The 16,370-nt window shown below is 40.2% G+C and overlaps 1 long non-coding RNA gene across 10 annotated transcripts in view; it reads left to right on the forward strand.

Moving 5' to 3' along the window:
• The window catches only part of LOC138118549 (uncharacterized), a 308,809-nt gene that overhangs the window by 60,676 nt on the left and 231,763 nt on the right, over window positions 1–16,370 (forward strand). For 9 of the 10 annotated variants that reach the window (XR_011155203.1, XR_011155196.1, XR_011155202.1 and 6 more), the window contains exon 3: window positions 16,050–16,149. The exons of the other annotated variant lie outside the window; for it this stretch is intronic. This is a non-coding gene — a long non-coding RNA (uncharacterized lncRNA). The remainder of the gene's footprint in view (window positions 1–16,049; window positions 16,150–16,370) is intronic. 10 annotated transcript variants of the gene reach the window in all.

A 16,370-nucleotide genomic window follows, 5' to 3' on the forward strand; every position in this document is an offset into this window, starting at 1 on the left:
CACCCACCCTGAGCAAAAGTGTGACCCTTGCCTCTAAGGAAAGTGTTAAAGTCCTAACGCATTTCATTTTTATTTTGGTTTCTTGCATATGTCATGGCCACAAAAGTTAAAAAAAAAAAAAAAATTGATAAATGGTCTTTGTTTTTTAGGGCAATGAACTTTACCAAAATCTCAATTCACAAGTAAAGAGCAGAATATAAGTGTCTAAGAGAGATTGGAATTGAGAGTTCAGTCCTCTACTCATGGTAAGCAGGTTGTCTGCCTGGTAAAGCAAGCTTTGTGTAGGTATCACCGAATGGTCAAACCCTCTATAATCCTCCCTCAATTTTGGGGGGATTTTTCTATACAAACAAGTTCATCTGAAACAAGTGCTTCTATGAGTAAAGCTTTTCTGCATTTGTGCATTTTGGTGTTGGCAATAATGTCCATAAGGTGTGAGTTTCAGTGGATTCTGGCTGTTGTACCAGTGAGTGGCGTCTGGGCTGCAGCTTTTCTCTGTGTTTTGGTGTGCATCTTCTCTACCTAACGACTACATCCATACAGAACACAGGAAAGTAATTCTCTCTGCACTTTTTTGTGTGTCTTAGTTGAAAATAATCGATGGGTTCTACAGCTGCTAGGTTAGGCAAGCTCTCGTACTAGTGCAGTATCACTTGCACCCTTTTCTTTAATGAGGCTTATTTCTGTATGAAAGCTGGCTAAAAATGAGCTTTACAATGTGGTAGAGACCTTTGTCAGCCCAGCGAAGTTCATGAAACCTTTTCATGTCTGATCTGTAAGCCCTCATAGATTGATTTTTATATTGAAAGTGCTGTGACAACCTCAATGTAAAAACCTGAACTGCATTGTTCTAATCAGAGTTTACCTTTTCATTTTATCAGAATTCAACTGCTGAGCACTTGGTGTAAAGGTTCCAAAAGAAACAGAGGATTAAATACTCATATCACAGCTTAAGGTCCCCTCAGAGGCTTATTGACTTTGGACTTGTAGAGGGTCCAGAATCCTTAATGACAGCTATGGTAAGGAATAATTCCCTTATGGGTGAGCTGCCCCAGCGAAGAGACAGTCCAAGACATAAAAGGTTGATTTTGTCAAACACTATATTCCACAGGACAATTTTATCCATGCTGAACATGGTGACAAAATGACACAAGGGACAGGATAAGGAGAGAAGAGAGGAGCAATATGGGGAGACCACTCTAAAATTACATTAATTAATATAGCTTGAGATTACATTAGGTGTGACACTAACAGTAGAACTCCCATGAATAATAATAATTCAGTGATCAGATGAAGCTGAGGACTTATTTTAATATATCTCCCTGAGAAATACTGCCTTCTCAATTAGAGATGCAAATATTTAAGAGAAGTCAAGTGGTCTTGTGTAGATCATACAACAGAGAGCAAATATTAAGTGTATTTGGGCTAACTATCCTCTTTCATATAGCCATAGAACATTCCCATCTTAATTAAGGAATTTTTGTTTGAGTGCAAGGAATTATCATACTATATAACAATCTAACTTTCAAATATCATGGTCCTGGTTTGTCATGTTAGTGCCCAGCTTTACTTGGATTACAGCATAAATTAGAGCCCTGGTTTCAAAGAAATTTTAACTTAACCCCAACTATTCTCCTTTTGTGGAATGAAAACTCTTACAAACATAAAAGGAAGCATGTTTAAGAACTGACTGTGCTATACACAATAAATAGAAGTACCCTTCATTTCCTTTGCAGTACCTGTGGTTTCCATCAGCAGGTGAGAAGGTATCCTTAGAGGCTACATCATCAATTTTAAAAAGGAATAGCATTCAGCTAAACTGGGAGTTATACTGAAGATTTTATGTTCTAATGTTCTTAATACGTCTATCTTTCCCTCTAGTTCCATTTTATCCCCCTAATCTTACTGATTCTTGGATAATTTACTCAGCAGATCTAAAATCAGCTTTAAAAAAGTGATCAAGGTTGGGAAAACTTGCATAGGGAGTTTCGTGTTCTAAATCGCATTAGAATGTGGCATTTTTATCCTTAAACTCAGTATAATCCCACTTTACAAAGAACTCCAGTGGCTTACTCTGTAGCAGTAAGCCAAGGTCTGTATTTCCTTTTCTTCCAAGACATACCATACCATAATTCCCAAATAAATAGAGATGCCTAAGCATGTTTGACAAATTGAACTGTTCCCTTCCGTTTGTAGTGGCCCATTGTGTGCACACAAGGCTTCCAAGTGCCCTCATCATCACATCTGCTGAGGCTCACCTGGAGGTGCTTTATGACTGACTTCCTCAATCTACGTGCAGATTTATACCGAGGCAGTAAATAACTTGTAGCAGTTCCCATGGTTTGTACTCTCTGCAGTCCAATTCTGTTCATTTGCAAACCACTCTGTTCTTGTGCACATCGAGGGTAATAAGACTCCTAATGAAAAGCAGTTAATATCACATATAGCAGGGATACCAAGTGTGACTTAGAGGGGTGATTTTTGACACAAGAGCTTTTTACAGCTTTGGGCAAAAATAGATTAACACAATTTTATTTGTTCTTTTGTTTTTCCTTCAGTCTAAATACAGCCTTGTGGCAAAACTTCTATCTCTAATCTCATTTCTCTTGTGTGATGCAACCCTCGTGTTCATTTCAATATTTCAGTGCTTTGACAGTGTCTTGAGGTCAGGTGCTAAAATGAGTCAATTGTCCACTTCTGAAAACACTTGTGTGTTGTTTTTAGTAAACATTTTTGTTCCAAAAGAGAAATTATTGAAGATGAATCTCCTCTGTACTGTTGACTCTGAGAGTAATTAAAAGTTCTGGTTGCAAAGTGTGTGTGCAGAGACTGCCCCGGTAACAATATCACTTGTGGTGCCCACACATTCTCTTCAGGTGTCTCTTAAAATTATTTTGCCATCTGTATTACTCCAGTTTACATGTGCATCAACATGTGTCAATGAGGTGGGAATAATCTCATCTAATAGGGAAAAAACCACTTCCAGTCATCCTCCTCTGAGGCATTCTGAAAACTAGTTTATTTTCAACCTTCTGTTAGTCTGATTTGTAATGTCTAAAGGACTAAATTGTCTCACTGCAGTGATGAGCGCACCATGAAAACGCGAAAACCTAATTTTTGTTCTTTTTACTGCAATGCAGGCAATGTGTGTGGGTTGCCTGATGCTATGCTAGTTGTGGCTGTGTCCTCACTGCTGGAATTGCCCCTCTCCTCACCACCACCACTGCTGACACACTCCTGGCTGTTTGGTTGCTTGCTCTTGCTCTGACTTGAGTGGCTTGAATGCTGCAACCTGATTTTTCAGATCCTCTTGACACTGAAGTTCTCTCTTTCTAAACCATGGAAGAATGTGAGAACACTCCTCAGGAGCTGATGTTGAATGGGTCTGAGCTAAAGCTTTGTCAAGGGCCGAACTGGAAGGACACATAAATTTTTCAGTTTCTCCTTGCCTACGGAGAAACCTCTTTGATGGAGTACAGCCTAATGATTTTGCCTGTTGGATTACATTGAATTTAATGTAAGACCTTTCAGAACTGTTAACATTTACTTAGAAAAGACCTTATAGCCCTGATCCTGCCATGACATCTATATACTTATATTTCAAGATCCCCACAGGAGCCAGGGGACTTTAAATGGAAGCACTTTCACAAACATAATTATAGGTGTGGGCTTCAGAACATATTTTTGCTCAGTAGCAAGATATCAAGAGACACCTACACTATCACTTTTTCTGCAGTTGGATCTGTGGTTTAATATTTTCATAGAATAGGGAATGATTGAGAGTGGGAATTGCAGATCAGAGGAGAGGTAGTGAAATGTCATTTGTGTTGCATAATTTGTACTATCACTTGTCAACAGTGATCCCCTTAATGCCATCCCTTTGACAGATGAGCAAAGCAAGCTTTTAGAATTCTAAAGAGTAAAAGCAGGGATAAAAAGACAACTATGTTTGATTCCCTTCTGCAGTTCAAAGGATTTGAAAGTCATGACACTGGTTATTACTGTGGTCTTTAGAGAGATGCACAGAAACTTAATCTATCTAATCAAACTGTCTCAAAAGATAAACCAAATCAAAACTTTTACCTATACAACTCCTACTATGCTTTGTTGATTTTTTTTCCCCCTCAGTATTCATTTTTCACCAAGGGGATAGCATATTCAGTACATTAGCAGTATTAATTAACTCCTGATACTATATGCATTATCCTGATAAAAACAGCCTTCTTATGCTTCTGAGGACCTCAGGGTGTCATGGGCAGATTTAAACTGCAGTGACAGAGACCACCCTCAAAGTCCTGGAGGAAAGGTGGAAAGTTTGGTTACATTGTCAGAAAAAAGGTGCTGTTTCATAATGTGATTTATTCCAGCAATCATCCTTGTCCAAACCAAATGGGATTCCAGCAAAGGGAATCTCCAGCACGAAATCTTTGTTCAGGATTAGGGCTGATTTACAGACAGGTGCATTTATGTGCACAGAAATAAAGGCTTCCAGCCCCTTCAGTGGGCCATGGGCTGAGCTGAAGGAAGTTCTGTGAGCTAATGTGAAGGCGTGGGCTACAGTTAATGCAGTTTTAGAATTCTGCATGCCAACTGAAGAAGCAGAAGTAAAATCCTTAGAAAGATGTTGGTATGAAGATGTGCGAAATACTGCGCAGCTACTTGTACCCTGTACTGAGGAAAGATGGGGGTTAAAATGAAAGAATGCCTTTAGGGCCTGGAGCATGACCAGAGGAATGGAGAAGCTGATTTATAGTATAGAATCATGAAGTTGTTTATGTGGGAAGGGACCTTTAAAGTTTATCTATTCCAATCCCTCTGCCATGGGCAGGGAAATCTTCAGGTTATTTTGGGTGTTGAGACCTAAAGAACTCTTTCACTTAGCCAAAGAAGAGATGTATGTGAATATGATTACTCCTTTATGAGCATGACAAGCATATAAGTTAGTACCAACTCGGAAATACCAGTACAAGACCATATTTAAAATGAGCAAATTTGCTAACAATCACAAAAATGATCCTCGAGAACTGTTAGAACGTAAAGCAACATAGAAAGAAGCCTAATTTTTTTCTGGACAGTACTTAATAAAGTCCATGTAAAATGGATGGATGTTTCCAGTGCATTTGCCCTGTGTTCAAGCACTGTTATTAATCCAAATAGCAGTTATTGACAAGCTGCTCTTAAGGGCTGAAAATATCCTTTGTCTTTGGCTTCTTATAGCTGGAGTGGGAGTAGTCTCTGGAGCACCAGAAGTTTTCCGCTGTTAGCGTGTCAGACACTGAGCTTTTAAGCAATTCTGAGAAGTTTCTGAGGTACAGTCCTACAGTTTTCTGCTCATATGATAGAAATAATCCAATTACTGGTAACTGCAGTCTGTTTAGCTGGAACCACTGGTGTTGTTTTGCTACTGTGTTTAAATCATCAATTATATCCTTAATGTCTTTACATGCACGGACCTTTTTAAGTGAAATGTGACCCACGTTGTGCTTTTTTCTTTTTGTGGCACATGGAAGTTCTGAAGCTCTTGATTATTTGCAGTATAGGTCTTACAGTCATGCAAAGATATTTTACTCCTAATGCCATGCAAATGAGTTGAAGTCCTGTGTATCCTGGAGTTAATGGCTGTGACTTAGCCACTTGTCCATTGCACGAGTCTGTCTTTCCAGCCCTGGAGCTGGAGCAGGTGCTGTTCCTTGCACGTGCACAGAGCACCAGCTGCTGAAACTGCTGAAACTTGGATTTATCTCTCTCAGCCTCAGAGAGGTATAACCTCAGAGAGTTAGCCCTGCCAGAACCCTGTATCTGCTCACAGGGATATGTGTTACACCAAGGTCTCCTTGAGATAATTTCACTCCCTCAAGACCTTTTTTCTCTGAGAACAGTCAGAACACTCAGGCTCCAGGAGGGTAAAGTGAATTTCATGGTAAGACCATAGAAATGAGTTATCAAAATAGTTGCTCTTTTCTACATGCCTAAAACATTTTAAGTTGTTATTTTGTGAGTTGATTCTAAGTTTGAACTCTCTTACGGTGTAGTAATTAAAAGCTACATTATCTATAAGAGACATTCTTTTGCAGCTCAAATGGCAGCTTAGTTATTTACACAGCTTGTAAGAATGAGTAAATAAATTGTGGAGGGGGCCAGAATTCTGCCCACTTTTTACCTCCTTGTGCCTTTTTTAGCTGATCCTTTCATCAAATAATCAATGTTTCTAGTAAGTTGTACTTGAATATCAAAAAGTGCAGCTGTAGTTTCTTCTAAGAACAAAATTATTTGGCTATAGTTATAATGTTCCTTGCTTTTAGCCATTACATAACTTGGGATTGCTTCATGTATCCATTAATCTTCTCTTTGTCAAGTGGATAGTGATATATTAATAATTACCTGGAATTTTGGGGAACTTGAAGGGCCTGGGGACTCTGAGTTTTTAGGATTAGGGGTGCAGGTTTTGAGAACGAACTCGAAGCGCTGACTAATTTGGGGAGTGGAATGATAAATAGTGTAAAAATTCAAAAGAATTTCTAATTTATATCACTTTTGATTGGTAGTCATGAGGGATATTTTGAAAGGTCAATAGAGAGGTGGAATGCATAATTAAATACAGATTACTCGGTGGAAGATTGGAGGTTGAAATATGAGCAGGTTAAATTTGTATCAATAAATACTAAACACAGGATGACATTATTTAATTTCAGTCCAGATTATATATCACTATTCAGCAAATGAAGATGATGTATAACTGCAGTTCCAGAGCTGCATATTAAATGTAAGAGAAGGAGTGAAGATTTGATGCATGTGATTTAGAATACAGAAAGGCAACAAAGTAGAGTATAAAGAGGGCCTGAACAGTGTGTGCGTGATTTAATCCAAAATTGATATCTGTGTGCTAGGTACTGTGTTAAAGAGTTGAAATGATGCAGGAGCAGGGGCAAGGCCTTTAATATCCCATATTGGATATCTCCAATGTATGTTGACTGTCAAACAAAAATATATTTATTCAATTCCGATCTTTATGAACCAGAAATATCTGTAGAGTTTGAAGATGATTCACCGTTGCGCAAAAATTCTGTGAAAACAGAATCACACCTCTAATGTGTCACAAATTAGGGGAGTCAATGCGTATTTCCAATTAGAATTCATTACTTGGTGATACAATCAGAGAGGCCCTAAAGAAGCATAGAAGACCAGAATCCAATTTTAAATGTGTTATGTTTTAATGAAGAAGCTATTTTGTTGGCAAGGTTCTTATCTGATTGATCCAAGCAGCAGTGCTGTTTTATGTGTACCATATTGCTCGTGTAAACAAAGTGGTTTAAGAATGTGAGATGGAGTTTGTGGGGAGAGGCAGTATCTTTTATTAGACTGACTGATGTGACTTGCCTGTGCACCTGACAGCATGTCTGTCCTTTCCTTGCTATTTCCATTGATCTAATAAGCAATATTACCTACAAACCCTGCTTTATTCTTGTCTGTGCCCAGATTCATCTCTCTGTGTTATTTACTAGCAAAATGAAAAAAAATGTTAACAAAAATGAATGAGATTCTTAAGCGTTTAACCAAAAGTGTTATCATTGTACATTATTTCACAGAATTTTTTGCATTAAAAATCTTTCCAGAACGGTGACAGGAATGGCAGTAGCAGAAATTCTTACTCCTATTGATGATTCTTTATGGAATCTTGGGGAGTGCTGCTGCTGCTTCCCAGTTGTTCTGTATTACACCCCCAGGGAAATGGCTGGGCTGCAGGATCAGAAGCAATGTGCTGAACTCCTTTTTTTAATTGGTAGAACTTATCTTCTGCAACCACTCTACTCTGAGCTGTCTGGGTGCTTTGCTTCCTACCTGCCTGCTCTTTGCCAGGCTGGAAGCTTCAGGTGGTTGTTTTCAGAAACAATCTTTCAAAGTGTAATTTGTCCTCTCACTGAAGGCATAATTTTAAATAGTTCTTCTGCTTGTAAAACCCTGGATAACTCCTTAGTGCCCATTTACCCATGACCCTGCTGGGGGGAGGATGTGTGACTCAGAGCTGAATGTGCCAGATTCACGTGGACACTACTCCAAGGGGTTCACCTTGAGTTCTGGAGAGCTGATAAACCTTTGTCCTGTGCTACACTGGTGGAGGATGGCCTGGTACCCTTAGGACTGCACCCATGAGTTGCCATCACTGGGGCTGTTTGCAGCCGCTGGAAGCTGCAGCACAGGTCTGCAAATCCACTCCAATCCCATGGCAAAGCCTTAGGTGTTCTGTTTTCTTGTTTAATTTAATATAGACTGCTTCAGCTTTAGCCATGATTCTGGTCCAAGCCTTTACAACACTTTACACTTTCCCCCCCAAAAAAAAAAGAAAATCGAATATCATTTATTAACAGATAAATGCCTACTAATAAGATCTTGTAGATTTTTCTGCATTGTTTAAGGGTCTTGATCTAAGTACCATCTCATCATCTTTCATGGTAGGAATATCTTTATCCTGCTGAGGCTTGCTTTGGAGACATTTCTTTGTATACTTTTAATAGGAATGCCCTCTTAGTTTTTGTTAAAAAAAAAACCCCATACCTGTGGGAGAAATGTCATCTAGTTACTTTTAGTCTAACATATGTCTACTTTTTTGCAGGGAATATAGGTCTTTTCTATCTTTTGTTCATTCTGCTCAGACTATCAGGCAGTTTCTCTAAGGGTTTTTCCTGTGCTCTGTCTCATAAAAGTACCATAGCTGAGTGTCCTGCATGATTGATAGAAAAATCATGTGTGTGATTTGCAGCATTTTAATAATATCTTGCATATGAAGAAGAATGTCTTAATCTAATAATACCGCACATAATTTTGTGTTTTCTTCTAAGTGATTTTTCTTCTAGAAAGTAATTTTAGAACAATTCTTTAAATATAAAATGGAAGAAGGTGAGATAGTACAAGGCATACAAGTATTCTTCTTTAAAACAATGACATTAACAATAAAAAGACTGACCAAAAGTGAGAAAAAAAAAACCCTAAACCCACGCCTGAGGGTGAGGTGCCAGGACAGTGGCTGGGTTTGCCCAGGGCTCTGTGAGGGGAGACTGGGGCTGCCCTGTGCTGGGCACAGCCAGTCCCAGGTGTGTTCCAGAAAGGATAGGACCTGCCCAGGAGTGAGGAATCAGGGTGATTCCCAGCCCTGGGAGCCCCCGTGGACAGTGGAGGGGTGAGGAGGAAGGATCAGCAGAGAGGAGCTGGGATGCACTGACCACAGCCCCTTGTCCATCCCTCTGCTCCTCTCGGGACAGGAAGTGGAGGAGTCCAGAATGAGAAAGTGAAGTTGAAGCAGAGCCAAAGGTTGAGAAAGGCATTTTATTTTTTGTTCCTGTTTCTCACTACCTAATGCCATTTTAATTGGCAACACATTAATTTCTCATGCTGGCTGAGCCTATTTTGCTCGTGATGCTAACTGGTAGCCAGTGTTCCTGGCTTTATCTTGACCCATGAGCTCTTTCCATGGTGTTTTGCCCCCTGGACCCAAAGAGAAGGGCAGTGAAAATGTGGCTGAGTTGGGTGCCTGGCACCAGGCACAGGCAATTCCTCCCCTCCCAGCCTGACATCACCCCATTTTTCACACAGGGATTATTGAAGGGAACTGAATTTTGAGTCTTCTGTCTTTTTGTGTCCTGACCTTGTAGTCCAATCCAAAGCATACTGCTTTGCTTAAATATCCACTATTGGCTGTTATAACAATGTACAACCTATGCTATCACCTCTTCCTTTTAGTCCTCTCTCTATCAAGAGGAATAAAGCCATCATCAAGAAATGAAGTCACAAATTGATGGACTGTACTAAACAAATTTTGTCTTATCCTAATATTTTCCCTTCTTCAGTAGAAGGACATCCCTGAACTGACTGAGAGGGAGCTTTGCCATTTCTACTCCACCACTGCCTTTACTTTTAACATGTATTGCCACTCACAACAGGGGCTTCCAGTTTGGAATGGAAGAAAGCAGGGGCTGGGTTGATGGTTCCTACTAAATATGGATCAAGCATGAGGAATTCAACCATTAATTTCATATTCCACGCATTATCTAACTGTACACTACATTTTTATACAATTACCCAGGCAGTTAAACATGGCTAGGAGGTGTGCGTGTGTCCAGGAGACAAAATCAATTAGTGTTTTTCCCCACAGTTAAAAAATGTTACTAATTTTATGAGGTGGAATAAAACAGTTTAATGACATACCTCCCTGACCATAGAACAAGTTATGAAATTAGAAATACTCCCAGTTGTCTGTGTATATATGTATAGTACCTCCACATAGTCTCTGCGTATTTGTATTTTAATATTTAAATAGAGATTGCATGAGACAAGCAAGAACCCCAAAATCTTTTCTCAGATTCAGCCTCCATGTGGATGAAACTCATCCTTGTCAGGCTGTCATGCCATTCATTTTAGGAGTAATGATATTGAGCAACTTACCCAGTCACAGTGGAGTTAGAATGTTTAGTGCTGAGTAGTGAGAGTCAACTCACAGAACAAAGTACTTCAGAGTGGTTTGGACATGAGCTCTCTCTGACTCTGCAAGACTGGAGACATGTTTTGTCAGAGAATTTCAGTGATTTATAAAATTAGTCCCTGTTTTAAATTAATATTACGAAAGGAAGAATCTTTTTTCCCTGTAAGGAGTATTGTAAATAGGAAAACATGTATGTGAGTTAATTATGAATAATTTATTCAGCCTGTATTCTTGATATCTGTTTTCCATTTGCAACATTTCAGCTGTTTTATCATCTTATTCTGAATTTACCCCAAATGATCTGTGAAAGTGCATTGCCTCCCTTTTATTCTTTAATATCTGATTATGTTTTGGCTTTTAGTCTCATTACTTTAGATTCCCATACACTGGGCTGTGTTATGCATATGTAACTGCATAATTCAGTTATCAAACCATAAGCCTAATTCATCCAAATAATTTCAAATTAATTTGCATTATTCCTCTTTATTTTCTGCATGTCTGAATGTGTTTGTGCTGTTCAAAGTAAAACCACAAAAATGGGCATGTTTTAATCTCCCTCTTTTTTTCCATTGTAATCCATTTCTTAAAGACTTCTTCATTAGAACCCTGATACTCAAATGTAAACCTACACAGGAGTCAAATCTTACTCCTTGGTTAAGGTGCTCTAATGGCTCACAAACACTCAGCTGCCTCTATTGTGCTGGAATGGGAAGTAACATTTAGGCATCATTCTCTTTTTAACACCAGCTAAGGCTCTAGCTTAGACTCCTTAAAATATAATTAGAAAGGACTATAGCATAGTAACTACTTAACTGTAACTGAATGTTTTTAAACATCTTGTATTCATTATTATTTTGCACTATTTACATATTTTCATAAACAAATATGGGTGAAAAACCACAAATGAAGAAAGAAATCAAATTAATAGAAAAAAAACATGTAATTGAAATCCTGTTATTATTATAAAACATGGAAAAAATCCCTGAAACTGTTCTTTGCTATGTATTACTTTTGTGTGCTCTCATGCTGCTTTCCACTAATTTCTGATTAGAACTAATTGTGGAGTGGCTGAAATGAGTGCAGGTTCTGTAAGCTTCCGTTGTAAGATGTTAAATAATATAATTCCTACATAATAAAAGCTTGCAAAACATGGAGCATCTAAGACTTGGCAATCAAAAAGAATTTCTACAACACTTGCTCTTTTGTCAGTAGCAAAAACCCAGGAGAATGAGGCCATGTGAGATGTGCAGGCATTTCCTGGGGCTGTGTGGGGCTGTTGGCTCCCAAGGGAAGCGTGGCTGGATTTTGTCACTTGATCCAGTGGCTGGTGAGACAGATGCTCTGCAGAAATTAAATGTGAATGCAATGCAGAGGTCAAAGGGGTGGGGAGAGTGCTCCCATTGCAGCCAGGCAGGGCTTGTTTGATGGCATCAGAGGCTGCAACGCTGGGCTCAGAGTGCTGGGAAGGTTGTCAGAGTTTGACACCTCCATTTTGAAAGTTGTAAGTTATTGTTGTGCCCGGAGAAGTTCAAGCAAGGAGCACCCATCCTCTTAGCTGCCAGGACAGCTTCTCGAAGGTCTGGTTGGGTGCAGCAGTGCTTGTGTTCATGCGAGGTGCAAACTGCTGATACCCTGCTGGGCTCAAACCTTCAGAGTGTGCTGTTAGACCAGCAGAAAAACTGACCACACACCTGGGATTTAGTGATATTAGAGCAGCTTGGGTAAAGTTATGCTTAAGCTTTTTTGTGAAAAAGATGTTTTTTCAGAAGCATCTGAGCACTTGAGCCTTCAGAAGTATTCAGGATTCTGACTCAATGGGGTTTGACTTGTAAATGGTACAGAGCCCTCTAACTGCTTTTGATGATCTGGTTTTAAGATACATTTTATGCTGAAGTCTCCAAACATCCTTTTGTTGTCACTGCTCCTGAGCCAGTATTACAGAATATTATATCATATTTCTGTTGAAAGATGAAGAAATCCTGCTTGCGAATTCAGGGCAGGTTGGCTGGTTTTTTCTTTTTGTGGTCACACATTGGCATTCAATCTGACTTCACGAACAGAGAAATGCTTCTATTGGGTAATAGGTTTTTGGGGAAGAGGAGCAATTTCAAGAAGCATATTCCTGGAGCTTTAAATATTGTGTGGAGGAGGACAGCAGACTTAAGGGATTCCCTCAAGCAACTTTTGGTGCCTGTGATTCAGTAGGTGACTTCACCAGGTGGAGAAGAGAAAGCTGCAGGAAGTAATTCCCTTACACCTTCTTGTCTGTTGCTTGTTTTCTATTGGAAAAATAATGCTGATGTTTGTTGGTGAGGATTTGTCAGTTCTTAATGAATAAAGGTGCTTCCAAATGCCTATGGGGATCAGGCCAGCCTGATCCAAGCCCTGCTCAGAAGGAGGCACAAAGCCATCCCTGGCCCAGGCACTGGCTGTCTCTGCCTCCCCTGGCATCCCTTTCCATCAGATTCTTTTATAGCATAGGATTATTTTATTCAGCTACGAGTATCACAGTGCATCTCACCATTAGCTGTTGGACGAAAGCCAGCCAAAACTATGCGATGTGTCATGTGTGTTTTGCCTTTTCTGTGATGTGTTAGGAGCTTTTAAAGCCAGCTCACATCGGAGAGTTTAGCTGTGGAGGTCTTCCTGAGGCCTGTATTTCACTGGGGAAGAGGAGCTGTGATGGTGATCACACAGTGCTGGGATGGTGATGGCTGTTTGTCAAAGGAAATGTATGCAGAAAGCAGTGCCAAAGATCCACTCTGCAGTTAGGGTGGGAAAGCACAACCCATGTAAGAGAAATCTGTCGGGATGTTCCCGTTATGAGACAGGTGGACAAATGAGTGGATGGTTCCTGCTTGTTTTCTTACCAGAAAAACCCCCACATAGTTCTCATCAGTGTTATCAGCTTAGCCTCAAAATGACTTTCCTCCCCATTATTGCTTATAAACAAACCTTTATCACAGATAGCTGGCCTGCTGAATTAAGACGCTGTATTAAACAGTATATTGCTTCTGTCAGGGCCGATCGGCTGTTTGTGCAGATAATAATGCCAACTGCAACAACAACAATCAGCTAGTGTAAATTAACTTAACTGTGTGAAATAATGCTTCCTATATCAGATTAGCTTGCTGAATGACTTTATCCTTAAATTAAAGCTTGCTGGGGCGTAATAGTAAATCATTTAAATGGTGCTGGGCTTTTCAGGTAATGTCTTCATATATTACTGTAATTTCAATTCGCCAAGGCATGCAGATGGCTGCAGTCTCTGGTTCCTTGTCTCCAAAGCCTCTCCCGTGCTGCCATTTTGTAATTACAGTGCAGGAATGCTGCCTGCTGCTCTTAGATTTCCCATGGTGCACCAGCAGCCAAGGCAATGTATTTTAAAATTATTATTCTTGTGTGGCCCTCATAACATAAATGTAAATCTTTTATGCTAACGCTGTCAGGGGTTTAGCACTAGGGCTCCAAGGTGCTCTGATGTAGAAATCACCAGCAATCCATCAACCAAATATCATTTGGGATCCAGCAAATGACTTGCATTTTGGGAGGACTGTAAGCAGAGCATTATTGTAAGGTTAGAGTGATTTTGTTACTGGGTGCTTGGAGGCCTTGAAGGTGTTCTTTATTTATTTATTCTGCCATTGTACATGGGTATTTAAGTCAGAAATTCTGCCCCAGCTCAAATGCCCAGTGTATGACTTGGTGGAAGCTTACTGTACTTAATATGCTGAAGATAACATCTGAGCAAATAACAGCCTCCAAATTAAAAGCCTTAAAATATATCAACAAGACCAGACTAAGACAGATAGCTGTTATAAAAGCAATATAGAGAAAGAAATTCTCCTGGGTCTGTGCTGTGGGAAAGAATGGGATTATTTAGTCCTTCATACTCACGTGCAAAGGTTCAGTGATTGCTTGGTATTAAAAATTCAGGTTTTATTGCCTACTGTTTCATAATTTTTTTAATTTGCATTTTATAAAAGGGCAACAAAATCAAATGGTTTGAGAAAGCCTTATGCTCGCTGTTAACTCTGTGTGAGACATCCTTGCCCTGCACTCTGTGTGTGTGAGCTCTTCCTCAGCCTGAGGTGCCATCCCAGTTGCTGCTTCCTGGCTGAGCTATTCCAGAGCCCGGCACTGGGACAAGTGGCAATGAAGCTGCACCCACACATTGACACAGCTGAGGGGAAAACAAAATTAATATAAGTCCTTGAAGGTAAATAGCTGGGGGACAGCATTTTGTCTGTGCAGCTACGGGGCTGCTTGTAGCAGTTCAGTGTTCCCTGCCCTGCTGCTCACCTTGTACCGACAGCGTGCCCACGGCTGGCTGGTGTAACCCAGCCAAATTCCTGTTTTCAAAGCAGGGGATTTGGGGCACCCCTTTTACCCAACTCCATTTGTGTCACAGCTCAAGAAAAGAGCTTGCTCAGAGAAAACTCAAAGGCCTTCAGGTGTCCTGCAAAACACAGCTCTGTTTGGACGCAGAGGCCAGGTGCTCTGAGGGTTTTTGTGTGAGGTTGTGCATTAATCAGTCCAAGCTTTTTCTGGTACTGCTAGCCTTGGTTGGATCTGTGTGCAAGTAAAGATTTAGGAGCATCACATCCCTTGCAGGCAGCAGTATAACTCAGCTGTTTCCATTTCTTCCACCTGAACACTTCTGAACCTATGCACTACACTTTGCTTCTCCCATGGTAGTTGTAACCCCTTTGCAAATTGCAGGTCAAAGCACATTAGTCTCTATATCCAATGCACAGGTAGAGAAAACAATCCTAACATTTGTAAGCAATTGTGGCACAATGTAGCTCTGCAATTCCCAGGAAAGAACAGAAAAGTGCTAGGTCAATTGCCTCTTGTCTTTTGGCTTCTTGCCAAAATTTGTGCCGCTCGTCTTTTGGCAACCATCCAAATCTGCTTGGACAACACAGAACAGAATATTTGAGGACTGGGCTTAACACTCTTCCACAAAGTGGCATTCTTCCAGTTTGATATGGTGGTGTATGTGCAGTCTGAGCCTCATGACCAGGTCATTCCTCTCCCCGCTGGACAGTCAAGACAGCAGACTCTTTAGAAGGTCCTGCTGGGCCCAATCTATTTCTCTTTCTGTGCCAGAACATATTAGACTTGCAGCTGGACAGAACAGTGGGCCATGCTAACTAGCTGATGTATTTAAAAACAGAGAGATGAATAATCAAATCTTCTCAGCATGTATCTCTATCAAAAAAATGATGGATGAACACAGCATCTTTTTCTTGCAGGCTGCAGGAAGCAGAAATCTCAGTTACAGATGAGAAACCTCTCGAGTCTGGGGTTTTGAGGATGTGGAAAATTAACTATAAAAATGTAAACTCAATAAAACCTTTTAAAACTGAAGAGCAGAGAGATATGTCATGAAGGAAAGTTGTCAGAACTCTCACCACTCTTTCTGTGGTCTTCTTTGTTACCAGTATAACCAGTGCTGGTTTTCATTCTGCTTCCTCCATATGCACTGGTGGTCTCATGACAATGCCTGTTCAGCATGAATATTGTTTGTTTCCTCTGCATATCTCAACAACTTTGCCTTTTCCTCTTCTAGAGATTGGCAGCACAATGATATGATGATCTTCTGATTTTACTTCCTGCTTTTTCTACTAGAAGAGTGCATATTGAAAGTGTTAAATACCGTCACTATCAAGGTATTTATGATGCTGATATGTGGTCCCAGTCTGTTTCTGTGCACCAGTGGTGGAGTCATGTTTTCATAGAGTATCCCAGCTCTGGTAACAGGAAAGGTGAAATCTGGAGCGAGCTGAACCGTCTCCTTCAGCTCAGCCTGATGCCGCTTCCTTTATCACTCAGAAGGATGGAGCAGAAGAGGGCTGCTCTGCTTTTGGGGTCCCTGGCTTGTGGAGGAGGG

This window comes from Aphelocoma coerulescens, chromosome 14, assembly GCF_041296385.1.
Source record: "Aphelocoma coerulescens isolate FSJ_1873_10779 chromosome 14, UR_Acoe_1.0, whole genome shotgun sequence".
NCBI lineage: Eukaryota > Metazoa > Chordata > Aves > Passeriformes > Corvidae > Aphelocoma > Aphelocoma coerulescens.